This window comes from Lissotriton helveticus, chromosome 3_2, assembly GCF_964261635.1.
Source record: "Lissotriton helveticus chromosome 3_2, aLisHel1.1, whole genome shotgun sequence".
Lineage (NCBI taxonomy): Eukaryota > Metazoa > Chordata > Amphibia > Caudata > Salamandridae > Lissotriton > Lissotriton helveticus.
The window spans coordinates 370,033,493-370,060,461 of NC_136062.1; positions in this window are offsets into that span (position 1 = coordinate 370,033,493).

Genomic DNA, 26,969 nt, shown 5'->3' on the forward strand with positions numbered 1-26,969 from the left:
ACTACTCTCCACTCACTACTCTGCACTCACAACTCACTACTCTGTACTCACTACTCACTACTCACAACTCACTACTCACTACTCACTACTCTGCACTCAACACTCACTACTCTGCACTCGCTACTCATGACTCTGCACTCACTACTCTGCAATCACTACTCTGCACTCACTACTCACTACTCTGCACTCACTACTCATTACTCTGCACTCACTACTCACTACTCTGCACTCACTACTCTGCACTCACTACTCACTACTCTGCACTAACTACTCACTACTCTGCACTCACTACTCTGCACTCACTACTCTGCACTCACTACTCTGCACTCAATTCTCTGCACTCACTACTCACTACTCTGCACTCACTACTCACTACTCTGCACTCACTACTCTGCGCTCACTACTCACTACTCTCAACTCACTACTCTGCACTCACTACTCTGCACTCACTACTCAGCACTCACTACTCAGCACTCACTACTCTGCACTCACTACTCACTACTCTGCACTCACTACTCTGTACTCACTACTCACTACTCTGCACTCACTACTCACTACTCTGCACTCACTACTCACTACTCACTACTCTGCACTCACTACTCTGCACTCACTACTCTTTACTCCCAACTCACTACTCTGTACTCACTACTCTGCACTCACTACTCACTACTCTGCACTCACTACTCACTACTCTGCACTCACTACTCTGCACTCACTACTCTGCACTCACTACTCTGCACTCACTACTCACTAGTCTGCACTCACTACTCACTACTCTGCACTCACTACTCACTACTCTGCACTCACTACTCTGCACTCACTACTCTGCACTCACTACTCTGCACTCACAACTAACTACTCTGTACTCACTACTCACTACTCACTACTCTGCACTCACTACTCACTACTCTGCACTCACTACTCTGCACTCACTACTCTGCACTCACTACTCTGCACTCACAACTCACTACTCTGTACTCACTACTCACTACTCACTACTCTGCACTCACTACTCACTACTCTGCACTCAACACTCACTACTCTGCACTCGCTACTCTGAACTCACTACTCTGCACTCAATACTCACTACTTTGCACTCACTACTCACTACTCTGCACTCACTACTCTGCACTACTCTGCACTCACTACTCACTACTCTGCAATCACTACTCTCCACTCACTACTCTGCACTCACTACTCACTACTCTGCACTCACTACTCACTACTCTGCACTCACTACTCTCCACTCACTACTCTGCACTCACTACTCACTACTATGCTCTCACTACTCTGCACACACCACTCTGCACTCACTACTCACTACTCTGCACTCACTACTCTGCACTCACTACTCTGCACTCACTACTCACTACTCTGCACTCACTACTCACTACTCACTACTCTGCACTCACTACTCTGCACTCACTACTCACTACTGTGCACTCACTACTCACTACTCTCCACTCACTACTCACTACTCTGCACTCACTACTCTGCACTCACTACTCTGCACTCACTACTCATTACTCTGCACTCACTACTCTGCACTCACTACTCACTACTCTGCACTCACTACTCTGCGCTCACTACTCACTACTCTGCACTCACTACTCTGCACTCACTACTCAGCACTCACTACTCAGCACTCACTACTCTGCACTCACTACTCACTACTCTGCACTCACTACTCTGCACTCACTACTCTGCACTAACTACTCACTACTCTGCACTCACTACTCACTACTCTGCACTCACTACTCTGCACTCACTACTCTGCACTCACTACTCACTACTCTGCACTCACTACTCACTACTCCGCACTCACTACTCTGCAATCACTACTCTGCACTCACTACTCTACACTCACTACTCTGCACTTTGCACTCACTACTCTGCACTCTGCACTCACTACTCACTACTCTGCACTCACTACCCACTACTCTGCACTCACTACTCACTACTCTGCACTCACTACTCACTACTCTGCAGTCTGCACTCACTACTCTGCACTCACTACTCTGCACTCACTTCTCTGCACTCACTACTCACCACTGTGCACTCACTACTCTGCACTCACTACTCTGCACTCACTACTCACTACTCTGCAATCACTACTCACTGCTCTGCACTCACTACTCTGCACTCACTACTCTGCACTCACTACTCACTACTCTGCACTCACTACTCACTACTTACTACTCTGCACTCACTACTCTGCACTCACTACTCTGCACTCACTACTCACTACTCTGCACTCACTACTCTGCACTCACTACTCTGCACTCACTACTCACTACTCTGCACTCACTACTCTGCACTCACTACTCACTACTCTGCACTCACTACTCTGCACTCACTACTCTGCACTCACTACTCACTACTCTGCACTCACTACTCTGCACTCACTACTCACTACTCTGCACTCACTACTCACTACTCACTACTCTGCACTCACTACTCTGCGCTCACTACTCACTACTCTGCACTCACTGCTCTGCACTCACTACTCTGCACTCACTACTCTGCACTCACTACTCACTACTCTGCACTCACTACTCAATACTCTGCACTCACTACTCACTACTCACTACTCTGCAATCACTACCCTGCACTCACTACTCTGCACTCACTACTCTGCACTCACTAATCTGCACTCACTACTCTGCACTCTGCACTCACTACTCTGCACTCTGCACTCACTACTCACTACTCTGCACTCACTACTCACTATTCTGCACTCACTACTCTGCACTCACTACTCTGCGCTCACTACTCACTACTCTGCACTCACTACTCTGCACTCACTACTTTGCACTCACTACTCTGCACTCACTACTCACTACTCTGCACTCACTACTCAATACTCTGCACTCACTACTCACTACTCTGCACTCACTACCCTGCACTCACTACTCTGCACTCACTACTCTGCACTCTGCACTCACTACTCTGCACTCTGCACTCACTACTCTGCACTCTGCACTCACTACTCACTACTCTGCACTCACTACTCACTACTCTGCACTCACTACTCTGCACTCACTACTCTGCACTCACTACTCACTACTCTGCACTCACTACTCACTACTCTGCACTCACTATTCTGCACTCACTACTCACTACTCTGCACTCACTACTCTGCACTCACTACTCTGCACTCACTACTCACTACTCACTACTCCGCACTCACTACTCTGCACTCACTACTCACTACTCTGCACTCACTACTCACTACTCTGCACTCACTACTCTGCACTCACTACTCACTATTCTGCACTCAATACTCACTACTCTGCTCTCACTACTCTGCACTCACTACTCACTACTCTGCACTCACTACTCTGCACTCATACTCTGCACTCACTACTCACTACTCTGCACTCACTACTCACTACTCACTACTCCGCACTCACTACTCTGCACTCACTACTCTGCACTCTGCACTCACTACTCACTACTCTGCACTCACTACCCACTACTCTGCACTCACTACTCACTACTCTGCACTCACTACTCACTACTCTGCACTCACTACTCTGCACTCACTACTCTGCACTCACTACTCACTACTCTGCACTCACTACTCTCCACTCACTACTCTGCACTCACTACTCACTACTCTGCACTCACTACTCTGCACTCATTACTCACTGCTCTGCACTCACTACTCTGCACTCACTACTCTGCACTCACTACTCACTACTCTGCACTCACTACTACTACTCTGCACTCACTACTCTGCACTCACTACTCTGCACTCACTACTCACTACTCTGCACTCACTACTCTGCACTCACTACTCACTACTCTGCAATCACTACTCTGTACTCACTACTCTGCACTCACTACTCACTACTCTGCACTCACTACTCTGCACTCACTACTCTGCACTCACTACTCACTTCTCTGCACTCACTACTCTGCAATCACTACTCTGCACTCACTACTCACTACTCTGCACTCACTACTCACTACTCACTACTCTGCACTCACTACTCACTACTCACTACTCTGCACTCACTACTCTGCACTCATTACTCACTACTATGCACTCACTACTCTGCACTCACTACTCACTACTCTGCACTCACTACTCACTACTCTGCACTCACTACTCTGCACTCACTACTCTGCAATCAAAACTCACTACTCTGCACTCACTACTCTGCACTCACTACTCTGCAATCAAAACTCACTACTCTGCACTCACTACTCTGCACTCACTACTCTGCACTCACTACTCACTACTCTGCACTCACTACTCTGCACTCACTACTCTGCACGCACTACTCTGCACTCACTACTCACTACTCTGCACTCACTACTCTGCACTCACTACTCTGCACTCACTACTCACTACTCTGCACTCACTACTCTGCACTCACTACTCTGCACTCACTACTCACTACTCTGCACTCACTACTCACTACTCTGCACTCACTATTCTGCACTCACTACTCACTACTCACTACTCTGCGCTCACTACTCACTACTCTGCACTCACTACTCTGCACTCACTACTCTGCACTCACTACTCACTACTCTGCACTCACTACTCACTACTCTGCACTCACTACTCTGCACTCACTACTCTGCACTCACTACTCACTACTCTGCACTCACTACTCTGCACTCACTACTCACTACTCTGCACTCACTACTCAATACTCTGCACTCACTACTCACTACTCTGCACTCACTACTCTGCACTCACTACTCTACACTCACTACTCTGCACTCACTACTCTGCACTCACGACTCACTACTCTGCACTCACTACTCTGCACTCACTACTCTGCACTCACTACTCTGCACTCACTACTCTGCACTCACTACTCACTACTCTCCAGTCACTACTCACTACTCTGCATTCACTACTCTGCACTCACTACTCTGCACTCACTACTCACTACTCTGCACTCACTACTTTGCATTCACTACTCTGCACTCACTACTCACTACTCTGCACTCACTACTCTGCGCTCACTACTCACTACTCTGCACTCACTACTCTGCACTCACTACTCTGCACTCACTACTCTGCACTCACTACTCAGCACTCACTACTCTGCACTCACTACTCACTACTCTGCACTCACTACTCTGCACTCACTACTCTGCACTCACTACTCACTACTCTGCACTCACTACTCACTACTCTGCACTCACTACTCACTGCTCTGCACTCACTGCTCTGCACTCACTACTCTGCACTCACTACTCTGCACTCAATACTCTGCACTCACTACTCACTACTCTGCACTCACTACTCTGCACTCACTACTCTGCACTCACTACTCATTACTCTGCACTCACTACTCTGCACTCACTACTCACTACTCTGCACTCACTACTCACTACTCTGCACTCACTACTCTGAGCTCACTACTCAGTACTCTGCACTCACTACTCTGCACTCACTACTCTGCACTCACTACTCTGCACTCACTACTCACTACTCTGCACTCACTACTCACTACTCTGCACTCACTACTATGCACTCACTACTCACTATTCTGTACTCACTACTCACTACTCTGGACTCACTACTCACTACTCTGCATTAACTACTCTGCACTCACTACTCTGCACTCACTACTCAAAACTCTGCACTCACTACTCTGCACTCACTACTCTGCACTCACTACTCAAAACTCTGCACTCACTACTCTGCACTCACTACTCACTACTCTGCACTCACTACTTACTACTCACTACTCTGCACTCACTACTCTGCACGCACTACTCTGCACTCTGCACTCACTACTCTGCACTCTGCACTCACTACTCTGCACTCACTACTCTGCACTCACTACTCACTACTCTGCAATCACTACTCTCCACTCACTACTCTGCACTCACTACTCACTACTCTGCTCTCACTACTCTGCACGCACCACTCTGCACTCACTACTCACTACTCTGCACTCACTACTCTGCACTCACTACTCTGCACTCACTACTCACTACTCTGCACTCACTACTCACTACTCACTACTCTGCACTCACTACTCTGCACTCACAACTCACTACTCTGCACTCACTACTCTGCACTCACTATTCACTACTCTCCACTCACTACTCACTACTCTGCACTCACTACTCTGCACTCACTACTCGGCACTCACTACTCATTACTCTGCACTCACTACTCTGCACTCACTACTCACTACTCTGCACTCACTACTCACTACTCTGCACTCACTACTCTGAGCTCACTACTCACTACTCTGCCCTCACTACTCTGCACTCACTACTCTGCACTCACTACTCTGCACTCACTACTCACTACTCTGCACTCACTACTCACTACTCTGCACTCACTACTATGCACTCACTACTCACTATTCTGTACTCACTACTCACTACTCTGGACTCACTACTCACTACTCTGCATTCACTACTCTGCACTCACTACTCTGCACTCACTACTCAAAACTCTGCACTCACTACTCTGCACTCACTACTCTGCACTCACTACTCTGCACTCACTACTCAAAACTCTGCACTCACTACTCTGCACTCACTACTCACTACTCTGCACTCACTACTTACTACTCACTACTCTGCACTCACTACTCTGCACTCACTACTCTGCACTCACTACTCTGCACTCTGCACTCACTACTCTGCACTCTGCACTCACTACTCTGCACTCTGCACTCACTACTCACTACTCTGCACTCACTACTCACTGCTCTGCACTCACTACTCTGCACTCACTACTCTGCACTCACTACTCTGCACTCATTACTCTGCACTCACTACTCACTACTCTGCACTCACTACTCTGCACTCACTACTCACTACTCTGCACTCACTAATCTGCACACACTACTCAAAACTCTGCACTCACTACTCTGCACTCACTACTCACTACTCTGCACTCACTACTCACTACTCACTACTCTGCACTCACTACTCTGCACTTACTACTCTGCACTCTGCACTCACTACTCTGCACTCTGCACTCACTACTCACTACTCCGCACTCACTACTCACTACTCTGCACTCACTACTCACTACTCTGCACTCACTACTCTGCACTCACTACTCTGCACTCACTACTCTGCATTCACTACTCTGCACTCACTACTCACTACTCTGCACTCACTACTCTGCACTCACTACTCACTACTCTGCAATCACTACTCTGCACTCACTACTCACTACTCTGCATTCACTACTCTGCACTCACTACTCACTACTCTGCACTCACTACTCACTACTCTGCACTCACTACTCACTACTAAATACTCTGCACTCACTACTCTGCACTCACTACTCTGCACTCACAACTCACTACTCTGTACTCACTACTCACTACTCACTACTCTGCACTCACTACTCACTACTCTGCACTCAACACTCACTACTCTGCACTCACTACTCACCACTCTGCACTCACTACTCTGCACTCACTACTCTGCACTCACTACTCACTACTCACTCCTCTGCACTCACTACTCACTACTCTGCACTCACTACTCACTACTCTGCACTCACTACTCTGCACTCACTACTCACTATTCTGCACTCACTACTCACTACTCTGCACTCACTCCTCACTACTCTGCACTCACTACTCACTACTCTGCACTCACTACTCTGCATTCACTACTCACTACTCTGCACTCACTACTCACTACTCTGCACTCACTACTCTGCACTCACTACTCTGCACTCACTACTCTGCACTCAATTCTCTGCACTCACTACTCACTACTCTGCACTCACTACTCTGCGCTCACTACTCACTACTCTGCACTCACTACTCTGCACTCACTACTCTCCACTCACTACTCTGCACTCCCAACTCACTACTCTGTACTCACTACTCACTACTCACTACTCTGCACTCACTACTCACTACTCTGCACTCACTACTCTGCACTCACTACTCTGCACTCACTACTCTGCACTCACAACTCACTACTCTGTACTCACTACTCACTACTCACTACTCTGCACTCACTACTCACTACTCTGCACTCAACACTCACTACTCTGCACTCGCTACTCACTACTCTCCACTCACTACTCACTACTCTGCACTCACTACTCTGCACTCACTACTCTGCACTCACTACTCATTACTCTGCACTCACTACTCTGCACTCACTACTCACTACTCTGCAATTACTACTCACTACTCTGCACTCACTACTCTGAGCTCACTACTCACTACTCTGCACTCACTACTCTGCACTCACTACTCTGCACTCACTACTCAGCACTCACTGCTCAGCACTCACTACTCTGCACTCACTACTCACTACTCTGTACTCACTACTCTGCACTCACTACTCTGCACTCACTACTCTGCACTCACTACTCACTACTCTGCACTCACTACTCACTACTCGGCACTCACTACTCAATACTCTGCACTCACTACTCTGCACTCACTACTCTGCACTCACAACTCACTACCCTGTACTCACTACTCACTACTCACTACTCTGCACTCACTACTCACTACTCTGCACTCAACACTCACTACTTGGCACTCACTACTCACTACTCTGCACTCACTACTCTGCACTCACTACTCTGCACTCACTACTCACTACTCTGCACTCACTACTCACTACTCTGCACTCACTACTCACTACTCTGCACTCACTACTCTGCACTCACTACTCACTATTCTGCACTCACTACTCACTACTCTGCACTCACTACTCACTACTCTGCACTCACTAGTCACTACTCTGCACTCACTACTCTGCATTCACTACTCACTACTCTGCACTCACTACTCACTACTCTGCATTCACTACTCTGCACTCACTACTCTGCACTCACTACTCAAAACTCTGCACTCACTACTCTGCACTCACTACTCACTACTCTGCACTCACTACTTACTACTCACTACTTTGCACTCACTACTCTGCACTCACTACTCTGCACTCACTACTCTGCACTCTGCACTCACTACTCTGCACTCTGCACTCACTACTCTGCACTCTGCACTCACTACTCACTACTCTGCACTCACTACTCACTGCTCTGCACTCACTACTCTGCACTCACTACTCTGCACTCACTACTCTGCACTCATTACTCTGCACTCACTACTCACTACTCTGCACTCACTACTCTGCACTCACTACTCACTACTCTGCACTCACTAATCTGCACTCACTACTCAAAACTCTGCACTCACTACTCTGCACTCACTACTCACTACTCTGCACTCACTACTCACTACTCTGCACTTACTACTCTGCACTCTGCACTCACTACTCTGCACTCTGCACTCACTACTCAATACTCTGCACTCACTACTCACTACTCTGCACTCACTTCTCACTACTCTGCACTCACTACTCTGCACTCACTACTCTGCACTCACTACTCTGCATTCACTACTCTGCACTCACTACTCACTACTCTGCACTCACTACTCTGCACTCACTACTCACTACTCTGCAATCACTACTCTGCACTCACTACTCACCATTCACTACTCTGCACTCACTACTCACTACTCTGCACTCACTACTCACTACTCTGCACTCACTACTCACTATAAATACTCTGCACTCACTACTCTGCACTCACTACTCTGCACTCACAACTCACTACTCTGTACTCACTACTCACTACTCACTACTCTGCACTCACTACTCTGCACTCAACACTCACTACTCTGCACTCACTACTCACTACTCTGCACTCACTACTCTGCACTCACTACTCTGCACTCACTACTCACTACTCACTCATCTGCACTCACTACTCACTACTCTGCACTCACTACTCACTACTCTGCACTCACTACTCTGCACTCACTACTCACTATTCTGCACTCACTACTCACTACTCTGCACTCACTCCTCACTACTCTGCACTCACTACTCACTACTCTGCACTCACTACTATGCATTCACTACTCACTACTCTGCACTCACTACTCACTACTCTGCACTCACTACTCTGCACTCACTACTCTGCACTCACTACTCTGCACTCAATTCTCTGCACTCACTACTCACTACTCTGCACTCACTACTCACTACTCTGCGCTCACTACTCACTACTCTGCACTCACTACTCTGCACTCACTACTCTCCACTCACTACTCTGCACTCCCAACTCACTACTCTGTACTCACTACTCACTACTCACTACTCACTACTCTGAACTCACTACTCACTACTCTGCACTCACTACTCTGCACTCACTACTCTGCACTCACTACTCTGCACTCACAACTCACTACTCTGTACTCACTACTCACTACTCACTACTCTGCACTCACTACTCACTACTCTGCACTCAACACTCACTACTCTGCACTCGCTACTCACTACTCTCCACTCACTACTCACTACTCTGCACTCACTACTCTGCACTCACTACTCTGCACTCACTACTCATTACTCTGGACTCACTACTCTGCACTCACTACTCACTACTCTGCACTTACTACTCACTACTCTGCACTCACTACTCTGAGCTCACTACTCACTACTCTGCACTCACTACTCTGCACTCACTACTCTGCACTCACTACTCAGCACTCACTGCTCAGCACTCACTACTCTGCACTCACTACTCACTACTCTGTACTCACTACTCTGCACTCACTACTCTGCACTCACTACTCTGCACTCACTACTCACTACTCTGCACTCACTACTCACTACTCGGCACTCACTACTCACTACTCAATACTCTGCACTCACTACTCTGCACTCACTACTCTGCACTCACAACTCACTACTCTGTACTCACTACTCACTACTCACTACTCTGCACTCACTACTCACTACTCTGCACTCAACACTCACTACTCGGCACTCACTACTCACTACTCTGCACTCACTACTCTGCACTCATTACTCTGCACTCACTACTCACTACTCACTACTCTGCACTCACTACTCACTACTCTGCACTCACTACTCACTACTCTGCACTCACTACTCTGCACTCACTACTCACTATTCTGCACTCACTCCTCACTACTCTGCACTCACTACTCACTACTCTGCACTCACTACTCACTACTCTGCACTCACTACTCTGCATTCACTACTCACTACTCTGCACTCACTACTCACTACTCTGCACTCACTACTCTGCACTCACTACTCTGCACTCACTACTCTGCACTCACTACTCACTACTCTGCACTCACTACTCACTACTCTGCACTCACTACTTTGCACTCACTACTCTGCACTCACTACTCTCCACTCACTACTCTGCACTCACAACTCACTACTCTGTACTCACTACTCACTACTCACAACTCACTACTCACTACTCACTACTCTGCACTCAACACTCACTACTCTGCACTCGCTACTCATGACTCTGCACTCACTACTCTGCAATCACTACTCTGCACTCACTACTCACTACTCTGCACTCACTACTCATTACTCTGCACTCACTACTCACTACTCTGCACTTACTACTCTGCACTGTTGGACAGGCCACATGAAGGGCTCGCTCCCTCCCCGCAGGACAGGGCCCGGGCCACCGTCAGCACCATTGCCCGGCCCAGCCGCCATCTTGGACACGGCACCACGCGGCCGCGCGGCCTCAGCCCGACCCCAACCCTGGGCCTGGCCAGGCCCCGACATCCCGGCACCGCCTTCCACCCAGGAGGTGAACGGCCCACTTGGCAGATCAATGGGAGTACGAAGTGTCGACGGCTCTCTCCCCGCCAGGTGCCGAGCACCCCCAGCCTCCTCGGGCGCTGGCTCCACCCCCCTGCTGGGTGTCTGGACTCCCTCATCCCAGACCTCCCGACCTCCAAGAGCGAGGGTCCGGACATCAAAGGGCGCCAGACCTATAACTGAGGCAGCCCCAGGACAGGAAGGCAGTTGTATCCTGGAGTCGAGAGACACCGCGACGAACTCATCCTTGACGGACTGTTGGCGCTGCCACAGCCCTGCCTTGTGAACTATTGTCCTGCCTGCTGGCGCTGCCGCGGCCCTCTGCAACCTTCATCCTCGTGGGACCTGCTGGCGCTGCCGCGGCCCGTTGCAACCTGCATTCTCGTGGGACCTGCTGGCGCTGCCGCGGCCCGTTGTAACCTTCATCCTCGTTGGGACCTGCTGGCGCTGCCGCGGCCCGTGCCACCTACGACCTCTTCGGGACCTGCCGGCGCTGCCGCGGTCTGACCCATCCGAACACCGAGCTCGAGGATTGTGAGCTATCACCGTTACACACCCGTACCCGTGGGTACCAAGACTGTCCCGCTACCCCCTTCCCTTACTAGAGACTAGAATTGAGAGGATCATCGTGTCCTGATCGCCCTGTATCGTACCACTCTACTACCCGAAGTGCCTATAAAAGGTGTTACTATAAGCTTTGTGTGGTGTCCATCTGTGGGGGGGAAGTTACCTGTCTGTGCGATCACTGTGCTCGGCCGACCCTCCAGGTCTCCGTCTAACATTGGTGGCTAGCGGCGCGATCCGAACCAACGCGTACCGTACAGACAGTAACTCACCCTACGACTAAAACCACAATGACGACCAAAGAGAGCGGATCGGCGGAGAAGTTCCAGATGGAAAAGCTGGAAGAATACAACCACCGAGAGCTCAAACAATTTTGCATGGACTTAGGCATTGCTACCACCGGGCTAAGCACAAAAGAAGACTTCAAAAACGCCCTAGAGGCCTGGACAGAAACAAATACCGCAACCCCCCGGGACCCCGCAGCCCCGGAAGTCAACACCACCCGGACGGAGGAACGGAGACCAGGCCCCTCCCATGAAGAAATCCAGGAGCGGGAAAAAAATAGATTACACGAGTTAGACTTGGCACGACTCAGATTAGACGGAGAATTGAAACTGGCGGAACAAAAAATAAACTTAGAACACTTACGGCTCAGAGAAGAGCGAGAGGAAAAACAGAGACAGAGAGACCTCGAAGAAAAAAGACTGGCATACGAGCACGAGTGCAAACTAGCGGAGATAGAAATACGCAAACTGAACAAAAACCTAGGGGTGCCCGAGCAACCGCACTCCCCGGGTCCTACCGAGCAGAAGGTCCACATCCCCAAGGATGTGGTCCGAGAATATCACCGGAACGACGACATACAGCAGTGGTTCAAAGCCTATGAGATTGCCATGACCGCCCACCGGGTCGCTCGAAGTGACTGGGGAGCCGGTCTATGGGGGAGATTCGTCAACGAGGGTCGTGATGCCCTGCTGCAGCTTCCGGACCATCAAATGACGTCCTATGACCATATGAAGGCCGCCCTCCTCAGTCGATATGGACTTACACCCGAAATGTACCGCCAGAGGTTCCGCAACTGCACCCGGATCCCAGGTACGACGTGGTTGGAATACGTGAACTATTTCAGCCGAGCCTTCGAGGGGTGGATCAAGGGTAACAACGTAACCACTTACGAACAACTCTTCAATCTCATTGTATGGGAGCACCTCTCCAACAACTGCTTTGTCGAGCTCAGGCAGCACCTCCTCGACAGTAAATTGACTGAACCCCGGCAGCTCGCCACCGAGGCTGACCGGTGGGAGAGCACCCGAGTGGCCCGGAGTGGGCCGAATGAGCAGAACAGAACCAACCAAGGTCACCATCGTCCCCGAGGAGGAGGAGGAGGCCCGGGCCGGGGCAGAGACGCCGCCCCGGCCGCACCCACTAACGCCACCCCGGCTCCAGCAGGCCGGGGAAACCCCCCGATGCGCCCGGGGTTCCGAGCTAACGTGACGTGTCATCGATGCCAGCGAGTCGGCCACTATGCCAGTGACCCGACCTGCCCGAAGAACCAGGTCCCCGGGCCCCGCCAGATGGCGGCCGCCGCCCTGGGAGAAGAACAAATCTCCGAAGACACGGAGACCTATGAGTTGGAGCCGTTCGAGTGGGAACCCGCCGCCATGACCCTGGCATGCCTGGGAGGAAGAGACATGGTCCCGCGGACTCCTCTGCCCACCAACACTCGGAAGTACAGCCAATGGGTGAGCATCAATGGGCGCAAGGCCGAGGCCCTGCGTGACACCGGGGCCAGTGTGACGGCCGTCCGCTGTCACCTGGTGACCCCAGAACAAATCCTACCAAACGTACTTTGCCCCGTCCGATCGGCAGACAACTCGGAGAGCCTGTGTCGGATGGCCTGCGTCCCCTTCGAATGGGGAGGAGTGTCCGGCATGCTGAAAGTAACTGTCCGTGACGATGCCCCCGTAGACTGCCTCCTGGGGAACGATCTCGAGAGCTCCCCGTGGGCCGCTGTGGAAAGAAGAGAGCATCTGGGGATGTTGGGTCTCCCGGACTGGGCATGCGTAACCACCCGGTCCATGGCCACCCGCACCATCCCTAGACCAGAAGAACCAGAATGGGCAGCGCCTCCGCCCTCGATCACTCCAGAAGAAGACTTCCTCCAGACCGACCACCCGGACCCCACCCCAGAGGGGTCCACACAGCCCCCCGAGCTTCCCGACCTGGCTCAGTGGCGTCAAGAAGGGGGGCCCAGCCAGGAACAATTCCGGCAGGAGCAAAAGACCTGCCCCTCCCTCGAGGGATTGCGACGGCAAGCGCTCGCCCAGAGCCAAGGAGACACCACCGGGGCCCACTGGGTTTATTGGGACAATGATCTCTTGTACAGCAAACAGAAAATCGCAGAACTGGGGGCCGGGCGAGTGCTGGTGGTGCCCCTCCACTTCAGAGACTTCCTGTTGAACCTAGCCCACGATGTCCCCCTGGCCGGGCACCTGGGCCAAGACAAGACCTACCACCGCCTGGTGACTCACTTTTTTTGGCCCAAAATGAGGAACGACGTATCCAACCATTGCCGGTCCTGCCCGACCTGCCAGGCCAGTGGGAAGAGCGGCCGCAAACTCAAGGCACCCCTACAACCATTCCCCGTGGTGACCACCCCGTTCGAAAGGGTGGGAATAGACATTGTGGGGCCCCTGGACCCCCGAACAGCACAGGGACATCGCTTCATCCTGGTCCTGGTGGATCACGCTACCCGCTATCCTGAGGCGGTCCCCCTTCGTACGATAACAGCCCCAGTAGTGGGTCGAGCCTTGATGGGGATCTTCTCTCGAGTGGGCTTCCCCCGAGAAGTCGTCAGCGACAGGGGTACGAACTTTATCTCAAAATACATGAAGTCCCTCTGGCAACAGTGTGGGGTCACCTACCGATTCACGACCCCCTATCACCCTCAAGGGAACGGACTGGTTGAGCGGTTCAACCGCACGCTCAAAGGGATGATTGGGGGGTTGGAAGAGCCCCTCCGTCGCCAGTGGGATGTGCTACTACCGTGCCTTCTCTTTGCCTACCGAGAAGTCCCCCAGAAGTCCCTCGGCTTCAGCCCTTTCGAACTCTTGTATGGACACCCGGTGCGAGGCCCGCTCAGCCTAGTCAAAGAAGGCTGGGAAATGCCCCCTCTAAAGAACCCTCCAGATGTTTTCAAGTACCTCCTAACCCTCCGCAACCAGACCAGAAGGTTCGGAGAGATGGCAAAAGCAAACCTGGAGGCCAGTCAGGAGGACATGAAAAGGTGGTACGATAGAAATGCATCCTCCATCGAATTTGAACCCGGTCAACAAGTGTGGGTAATGTCCCCCACCGAACCATGCGCCCTGCAAGACAAATGGACGGGGCCCTTCAAAGTAATCGAGCGCAAGAGCCCTGTCACCTATCTCATCGATATGGAATCTTCCCGAAACCCTCTCCGGGTCCTCCACGCTAATAGGCTGAAACCCCACTTTGTACGCTCCGAACTCAGCCTCCTGATGGCAACCGACAATGGAACCGAGGAGGACTCCGAACCCCTCCCTGACCTCCTACGGTCACGGGAGAAGGACGGCTCCGTGGACGGGGTCCGACTCTCGGAGGCCCTCACCCTGGAACAGCGCCAAGGCTGCCGAGTCCTCCTGCTACAGTTCTCCACCCTGTTCTCCCTCACCCCAGGGGTCACCCCCTGGTGCTTACACGACGTGGACACGGGAGACAGTCCCCCTATCCGCCATCGGGCCTACCGCGTACCAGATCGGGTACGGGCCTGCATCCAAGAGGAGGTGGCCAAGATGCTCACACTCGGGATCATCGAGCCCTCAGACAGCCCCTGGGCCAGCCCAGTGGTACTGGTCCCCAAAGCGGCCGCCCCCGGCGCCACGCCGGAGCTCCGGTTCTGCGTCGACTACCGGGGCTTGAATGCGGTCACCAGAACAGACGCACACCCCATCCCCCGAGCAGATGAACTAATCGACCGCATGGGAGCTGCCCGCTACCTCAGCATCTTCGACCTGACAGCGGGCTACTGGCAGATCGGTCTCACACCCCGGGCCCAAGAACGATCTGCATTCTCTACCCCGGATGGCCACTATCACTTCAAGGTCATGCCATTCGGCATGAAGAATGCCCCAGCAACCTTTCAGCGGCTAGTAAACCAGGTCCTGGCAGGACTCGAAGGATTCAGCGCCGCCTACCTGGACGATATCGCTGTGTACAGCCACCACTGGTCCGACCACCTCCACCACCTCCGAGAGGTGCTACAGGCCCTCCAACGAGCTGGCCTCATGATCAAGGCCAGCAAATGCCAAATTGGCCAGGGGTCCGTGACCTATCTCGGGCACCAGGTGGGAAGCGGTCTGGTGGCCCCTCTGCAACTCAAGATCGCGGCCATCCAGTCGTGGCAGTCCCCCATCACCCAGACCGAGGTCCGCGCCTTCTTGGGACTCACGGGCTACTACCGACGGTTCGTGAGGGACTATGGCAGCATCGTAGGGCCCCTCACGGAACTCACCTCCAAAAACCAACCAAAGAAGGTCAACTGGACCCCAGACTGTCAAGCGGCCTTCGAGAAGCTGAAGGCCGCCATGTGCTCCGCCCTGGTGCTCCAGGCCCCCGACTACAGTCGGGAATTTATATTCCAAACAGATGCCTCCGACCATGGCGTTGGGGCAGTCCTTTCCCAGCTGAACCCCGAAGGACTTGACCAGCCAGTGGCTTTCATCAGCAGACGGCTCCTGGCCCGAGAACGACGCTGGAGCACCATCGAGAGAGAGGCCTTCGCCGTGGTGTGGGCCCTCAAAAAGCTCCGGCCTTATCTCTTCGGCACCCACTTCCGGGTCCAGACCGATCATCGACCCCTGCAATGGCTCATGCAGATGCGGGGGGAAAACCCGAAACTACTACGTTGGTCCATCTCCCTGCAGGGGATGGACTTCACTGTGGAACATCGACCCGGCCAAGACCACGCCAACGCGGATGGCCTGTCCCGCTTTTTCCGCCTCGACGAGGAAAGTCCCCAAGAAGATGGGTGACTCTCCCCGCCTTCAGCTGGGGGGGACGCATGTTGGACAGGCCACATGAAGGGCTCGCTCCCTCCCCGCAGGACAGGGCCCGGGCCACCGTCAGCACCATTGCCCGGCCCAGCCGCCATCTTGGACACGGCACCACGCGGCCGCGCGGCCTCAGCCCGACCCCAACCCTGGGCCTGGCCAGGCCCCGACATCCCGGCACCGCCCTCCACCCAGGAGGTGAACGGCCCACTTGGCAGATCAATGGGAGTACGAAGTGTCGACGGCTCTCCCCCCGCCAGGTGCCGAGCAAACCCAGCCTCCTCGGGTGCTGGCTCCACCCCCCTGCTGGGTGTCTGGACTCCCTCATCCCAGACCTCCCGACCTCCAAGAGCGAGGGTCCGGACATCAAAGGGCGCCAGACCTATAACTGAGGCAGCCCCAGGACAGGAAGGCAGTTGTATCCTGGAGTCGAGAGACACCGCGACGAACTCATCCTTGACGGACTGTTGGCGCTGCCATAGCCCTGCCTTGTGAACTATTGTCCTGCCTGCTGGCGCTGCCGCGGCCCTCTGCAACCTTCATCCTCGTGGGACCTGCTGGCGCTGCCGCGGCCCGTTGCAACCTGCATTCTCGTGGGACCTGCTGGCGCTGCCGCGGCCCGTTGTAACCTTCATCCTCGTTGGGACCTGCTGGCGCTGCCGCGGCCCGTGCCACCTACGACCTCTTCGGGACCTGCCGGTGCTGCCGCGGTCTGACCCATCCGAACACCGAGCTCGAGGATTGTGAGCTATCACCGTTACACACCCGTACCCGTGGGTACCAAGACTGTCCCGCTACCCCCTTCCCTTACTAGAGACTAGAATTGAGAGGATCATCGTGTCCTGATCGCCCTGTATCGTACCACTCTACTACCCGAAGTGCCTATAAAAGGTGTTACTATAAGCTTTGTGTGGTGTCCATCTGTGGGGGGGAAGTTACCTGTCTGTGCGATCACTGTGCTCGGCCGACCCTCCAGGTCTCCGTCTAACATGCACTCACTACTCACTACTCTGCACTAACTACTCACTACTCTGCACTCACTACTCTGCACTCACTACTCTGCACTCACTACTCTGCACTCAATTCTCTGCACTCACTACTCACTACTCTGCACTCACTACTCACTACTCTGCACTCACTACTCTGCGCTCACTACTCACTACTCTGCACTCACTACTCTGCACTCACTACTCTGCACTCACTACTCAGCACTCACTACTCAGCACTCACTACTCTGCACTCACTACTCACTACTCTGCACTCACTACTCTGTACTCACTACTCACTACTCTGCACTCACTACTCACTACTCTGCACTCACTACTCACTACTCACTACTCTGCACTCACTACTCTGCACTCACTACTCTTTACTCCCAACTCACTACTCTGTACTCACTACTCTGCACTCACTACTCTGCACTCACTACTCTGCACTCACTACTCTGCACTCACTACTCACTAGTCTGCACTCACTACTCACTACTCTGCACTCACTACTCACTACTCTGCACTCACTACTCTGCACTCACTACTCTGCACTCACTACTCTGCACTCACAACTAACTACTCTGTACTCACTACTCACTACTCACTACTCTGCACTCACTACTCACTACTCTGCACTCACTACTCTGCACTCTGCACTCACTACTCACTACTCTGCACTCACTACTCACTACTCTGCACTCACTACTCACTACTCTGCACTCACTACTCTGCACTCACTACTCACTACTCTGCACTCAATACTCTGCACTCACTACTCACTACTCTGCAATCACTACTCTGCACTCACTACTCACTACTCTGCATTCACTACTCTGCACTCACTACTCACTACTCTGCACTCACTACTCTGCACTCACTACTCACTACTAAATACTCTGCACTCACTACTCTGCACTCACAACTCACTACTCTGTACTCACTACTCACTACTCTGCACTCACTACTCACTACTCTGCACTCAACACTCACTACTCTGCACTCACTACTCACTACTCTGCACTCACTACTCTGCACTCACTACTCTGCACTCACTACTCACTACTCACTCATCTGCACTCACTACTCACTACTCTGCACTCACTACTCTGCACTCACTACTCTGCACTCACTACTCACTATTCTGCACTCACTACTCACTACTCTGCACTCACTCCTCACTACTCTGCACTCACTACTCACTACTCTGCACTCACTACTCTGCATTCACTACTCACTACTCTGCACTCACTACTCACTACTCTGCACTCACTACTCTGCACTCACTACTCTGCACTCACTACTCTGCACTCAATTCTCTGCACTCACTACTCACTACTCTGCACTCACTACTCACTACTCTGCGCTCACTACTCACTACTCTGCACTCACTACTCTGCACTCACTACTCTCCACTCACCACTCTGCACTCCCAACTCACTACTCTGTACTCACTACTCACTACTCACTACTCACTACTCTGCACTCACTACTCACTACTCTGCACTCACTACTCTGCACTCACTACTCTGCACTCACTACTCTGCACTCACAACTCACTACTCTGTACTCACTACTCACTACTCACTACTCTGCACTCACTACTCACTACTCTGCACTCAACACTCACTACTCTGCACTCGCTACTCACTACTCTCCACTCACTACTCACTACTCTGCACTCACTACTCTGCACTCACTACTCTGCACTCACTACTCATTACTCTGCACTCACTACTCTGCACTCACCACTCACTACTCTGCACTTACTACTCACTACTCTGCACTCACTACTCTGAGCTCACTACTCACTACTCTGCACTCACTACTCTGCACTCACTACTCTGCACTCACTACTCAGAACTCACTGCTCAGCACTCACTACTCTGCACTCACTACTCACTACTCTGTACTCACTACTCTGCACTCACTACTCTGCACTCACTACTCTGCACTCACTACTCTGCACTCACTACTCACTACTCGGCACTCACTACTCACTACTCAATACTCTGCACTCACTACTCTGCACTCACTACTCTGCACTCACAACTCACTACTCTGAACTCACTACTCACTACTCACTACTCTGCACTCACTACTCACTACTCTGCACTCAACACTCACTACTCGGCACTCACTACTCACTACTCACTACTCTGCACTCACTACTCTGCACTCACTACTCTGCACTCACTACTCACTACTCACTACTCTGCACTCACTACTCACTACTCTGCACTCACTACTCACTACTCTGCACTCACTACTCTGCACTCACTACTCACTATTCTGCACTCACTCCTCACTACTCTGCACTCACTACTCACTACTCTGCACTCACTACTCACTACTCTGCACTCACTACTCTGCATTCACTACTCACTACTCACTACTCACTACTCTGCACTCACTACTCAGCACTCACTACTCTGCACTCACTACTCTGCACTCACTACTCACTACTCACTACTCTGCACTCACTACTCACTACTCTGCACTCACTACTTTGCACTCACTACTCTGCACTCACTACTCTCCACTCACTACTCTGCACTCACAACTCACTACTCTGTACTCACTACTCACTACTCACAACTCACTACTCACTACTCTGCACTCAACACTCACTACTCTGCACTCGCTACTCATGACTCTGCACTCACTACTCTGCAATCACTACTCTGCACTCACTACTCACTACTCTGCACTCACTACTCATTACTCTGCACTCACTACTCACTACTCTGCACTCACTACTCTGCACTCACTACTCACTACTCTGCACTAACTACTCACTACTCTGCACTCACTACTCTGCACTCACTACTCTGCACTCACTACTCTGCACTCAATTCTCTGCACTCACTACTCACTACTCTGCACTCACTACTCACTACTCTGCACTCACTACTCTGCGCTCACTACTCACTACTCTGCACTCACTACTCTGCACTCACTACTCTGCACTCACTACTCAGCACTCACTACTCAGCACTCACTACTCTGCACTCACTACTCACTACTCTGCACTCACTACTCTGTACTCACTACTCACTACTCTGCACTCACTACTCACTACTCTGCACTCACTACTCACTACTCACTACTCTGCACTCACTACTCTGCACTCACTACTCTTTACTCCCAACTCACTACTCTGTACTCACTACTCTGCACTCACTACTCACTACTCTGCACTCACTACTCACTACTCTGCACTCACTACTCTGCACTCACTACTCTGCACTCACTACTCTGCACTCACTACTCACTAGTCTGCACTCACTACTCACTACTCTGCACTCACTACTCACTACTCTGCACTCACTACTCTGCACTCACTACTCTGCACTCACTACTCTGCACTCACAACTAACTACTCTGTACTCACTACTCACTACTCACTACTCTGCACTCACTACTCACTACTCTGCACTCACTACTCTGCACTCACTACTCTGCACTCACTACTCACTATTCTGCACTCACTACTCACTACTCTGCACTCACTCCTCACTACTCTGCACTCACTACTCACTACTCTGCACTCACTACTCTGCATTCACTACTCACTACTCTGCACTCACTACTCACTACTCTGCACTCACTACTCTGCACTCACTACTCTGCACTCACTACTCTGCACTCAATTCTCTGCACTCACTACTCACTACTCTGCACTCACTACTCACTACTCTGCGCTCACTACTCACTACTCTGCACTCACTACTCTGCACTCACTACTCTCCACTCACTACTCTGCACTCCCAACTCACTACTCTGTACTCACTACTCACTACTCACTACTCACTACTCTGCACTCACTACTCACTACTCTGCACTCACTACTCTGCACTCACTACTCTGCACTCACTACTCTGCACTCACAACTCACTACTCTGTACTCACTACTCACTACTCTGCACTCACTACTCACTACTCTGCACTCAACACTCACTACTCTGCACTCGCTACTCACTACTCTCCACTCACTACTCACTACTCTGCACTCACTACTCTGCACTCACTACTCTGCACTCACTACTCATTAATCTGCACTCACTACTCTGCACTCACTACTCACTACTCTGCACTTACTACTCACTACTCTGCACTCACTACTCTGAGCTCACTACTCACTACTCTGCACTCACTACTCTGCACTCACTACTCTGCACTCACTACTCAGCACTCACTGCTCAGCACTCACTACTCTGCACTCACTACTCACTACTCTGTACTCACTACTCTGCACTCACTACTCTGCACTCACTACTCTGCACTCATTACTCTGCACTCACTACTCACTACTCGGCACTCACTACTCACTACTCAATACTCTGCACTCACTACTCTGCACTCACTACTCTGCACTCACAACTCACTACTCTGTACTCACTACTCACTACTCACTACTCTGCACTCACTACTCACTACTCTGCACTCAACACTCACTACTCGGCACTCACTACTCACTACTCTGCACTCACTACTCTGCACTCACTACTCTGCACTCACTACTCACTACTCACTACTCTGCACTCACTACTCACTACTCTGCACTCACTACTCACTACTCTGCACTCACTACTCTGCACTCACTACTCACTATTCTGCACTCACTCCTCACTACTCTGCACTCACTACTCACTACTCTGCACTCACTACTCACTACTCTGCACTCACTACTCTGCATTCACTACTCACTACTCACTACTCACTACTCTGCACTCACTACTCAGCACTCACTACTCTGCACTCACTACTCTGCACTCACTACTCACTACTCACTACTCTGCACTCACTACTCACTACTCTGCACTCACTACTTTGCACTCACTACTCTGCACTCACTACTCTCCACTCACTACTCTGCACTCACAACTCACTACTCTGTACTCACTACTCACTACTCACAACTCACTACTCACTACTCACTACTCTGCACTCAACACTCACTACTCTGCACTCGCTACTCATGACTCTGCACTCACTACTCTGCAATCACTACTCTGCACTCACTACTCACTACTCTGCACTCACTACTCATTACTCTGCACTCACTACTCACTACTCTGCACTCACTACTCTGCACTCACTACTCACTACTCTGCACTAACTACTCACTACTCTGCACTCACTACTCTGCACTCACTACTCTGCACTCACTACTCTGCACTCAATTCTCTGCACTCACTACTCACTACTCTGCACTCACTACTCACTACTCTGCACTCACTACTCTGCGCTCACTACTCACTACTCTCAACTCACTACTCTGCACTCACTACTCTGCACTCACTACTCAGCACTCACTACTCAGCACTCACTACTCTGCACTCACTACTCACTACTCTGCACTCACTACTCTGTACTCACTACTCACTACTCTGCACTCACTACTCACTACTCTGCACTCACTACTCACTACTCACTACTCTGCACTCACTACTCTGCACTCACTACTCTTTACTCCCAACTCACTACTCTGTACTCACTACTCTGCACTCACTACTCACTACTCTGCACTCACTACTCACTACTCTGCACTCACTACTCTGCACTCACTACTCTGCACTCACTACTCTGCACTCACTACTCACTAGTCTGCACTCACTACTCACTACTCTGCACTCACTACTCACTACTCTGCACTCACTACTCTGCACTCACTACTCTGCACTCACTACTCTGCACTCACAACTAACTACTCTGTACTCACTACTCACTACTCACTACTCTGCACTCACTACTCACTACTCTGCACTCACTACTCTGCACTCACTACTCTGCACTCACTACTCTGCACTCACAACTCACTACTCTGTACTCACTACTCACTACTCACTACTCTGCACTCACTACTCACTACTCTGCACTCAACACTCACTACTCTGCACTCGCTACTCTGAACTCACTACTCTGCACTCAATACTCACTACTTTGCACTCACTACTCACTACTCTGCACTCACTACTCTGCACTACTCTGCACTCACTACTCACTACTCTGCAATCACTACTCTCCACTCACTACTCTGCACTCACTACTCACTACTCTGCACTCACTACTCACTACTCTGCACTCACTACTCTCCACTCACTACTCTGCACTCACTACTCACTACTATGCTCTCACTACTCTGCACACACCACTCTGCACTCACTACTCACTACTCTGCACTCACTACTCTGCACTCACTACTCTGCACTCACTACTCACTACTCTGCACTCACTACTCACTACTCACTACTCTGCACTCACTACTCTGCACTCACTACTCACTACTGTGCACTCACTACTCACTACTCTCCACTCACTACTCACTACTCTGCACTCACTACTCTGCACTCACTACTCTGCACTCACTACTCATTACTCTGCACTCACTACTCTGCACTCACTACTCACTACTCTGCACTCACTACTCTGCGCTCACTACTCACTACTCTGCACTCACTACTCTGCACTCACTACTCAGCACTCACTACTCAGCACTCACTACTCTGCACTCACTACTCACTACTCTGCACTCACTACTCTGCACTCACTACTCTGCACTAACTACTCACTACTCTGCACTCACTACTCACTACTCTGCACTCACTACTCTGCACTCACTACTCTGCACTCACTACTCACTACTCTGCACTCACTACTCACTACTCCGCACTCACTACTCTGCAATCACTACTCTGCACTCACTACTCTACACTCACTACTCTGCACTTTGCACTCACTACTCTGCACTCTGCACTCACTACTCACTACTCTGCACTCACTACCCACTACTCTGCACTCACTACTCACTACTCTGCACTCACTACTCACTACTCTGCAGTCTGCACTCACTACTCTGCACTCACTACTCTGCACTCACTTCTCTGCACTCACTACTCACCACTGTGCACTCACTACTCTGCACTCACTACTCTGCACTCACTACTCACTACTCTGCAATCACTACTCACTGCTCTGCACTCACTACTCTGCACTCACTACTCTGCACTCACTACTCACTACTCTGCACTCACTACTCACTACTTACTACTCTGCACTCACTACTCTGCACTCACTACTCTGCACTCACTACTCACTACTCTGCACTCACTACTCTGCACTCACTACTCTGCACTCACTACTCACTACTCTGCACTCACTACTCTGCACTCACTACTCACTACTCTGCACTCACTACTCTGCACTCACTACTCTGCACTCACTACTCACTACTCTGCACTCACTACTCTGCACTCACTACTCACTACTCTGCACTCACTACTCACTACTCACTACTCTGCACTCACTACTCTGCGCTCACTACTCACTACTCTGCACTCACTGCTCTGCACTCACTACTCTGCACTCACTACTCTGCACTCACTACTCACTACTCTGCACTCACTACTCAATACTCTGCACTCACTACTCACTACTCACTACTCTGCAATCACTACCCTGCACTCACTACTCTGCACTCACTACTCTGCACTCACTAATCTGCACTCACTACTCTGCACTCTGCACTCACTACTCTGCACTCTGCACTCACTACTCACTACTCTGCACTCACTACTCACTATTCTGCACTCACTACTCTGCACTCACTACTCTGCGCTCACTACTCACTACTCTGCACTCACTACTCTGCACTCACTACTTTGCACTCACTACTCTGCACTCACTACTCACTACTCTGCACTCACTACTCAATACTCTGCACTCACTACTCACTACTCTGCACTCACTACCCTGCACTCACTACTCTGCACTCACTACTCTGCACTCTGCACTCACTACTCTGCACTCTGCACTCACTACTCTGCACTCTGCACTCACTACTCACTACTCTGCACTCACTACTCACTACTCTGCACTCACTACTCTGCACTCACTACTCTGCACTCACTACTCACTACTCTGCACTCACTACTCACTACTCTGCACTCACTATTCTGCACTCACTACTCACTACTCTGCACTCACTACTCTGCACTCACTACTCTGCACTCACTACTCACTACTCACTACTCCGCACTCACTACTCTGCACTCACTACTCACTACTCTGCACTCACTACTCACTACTCTGCACTCACTACTCTGCACTCACTACTCACTATTCTGCACTCACTACTCACTACTCTGCTCTCACTACTCTGCACTCACTACTCACTACTCTGCACTCACTACTCTGCACTCATACTCTGCACTCACTACTCACTACTCTGCACTCACTACTCACTACTCACTACTCCGCACTCACTACTCTGCACTCACTACTCTGCACTCTGCACTCACTACTCACTACTCTGCACTCACTACCCACTACTCTGCACTCACTACTCACTACTCTGCACTCACTACTCACTACTCTGCACTCACTACTCTGCACTCACTACTCTGCACTCACTACTCACTACTCTGCACTCACTACTCTCCACTCACTACTCTGCACTCACTACTCACTACTCTGCACTCACTACTCTGCACTCATTACTCACTGCTCTGCACTCACTACTCTGCACTCACTACTCTGCACTCACTACTCACTACTCTGCACTCACTACTACTACTCTGCACTCACTACTCTGCACTCACTACTCTGCACTCACTACTCACTACTCTGCACTCACTACTCTGCACTCACTACTCACTACTCTGCAATCACTACTCTGTACTCACTACTCTGCACTCACTACTCA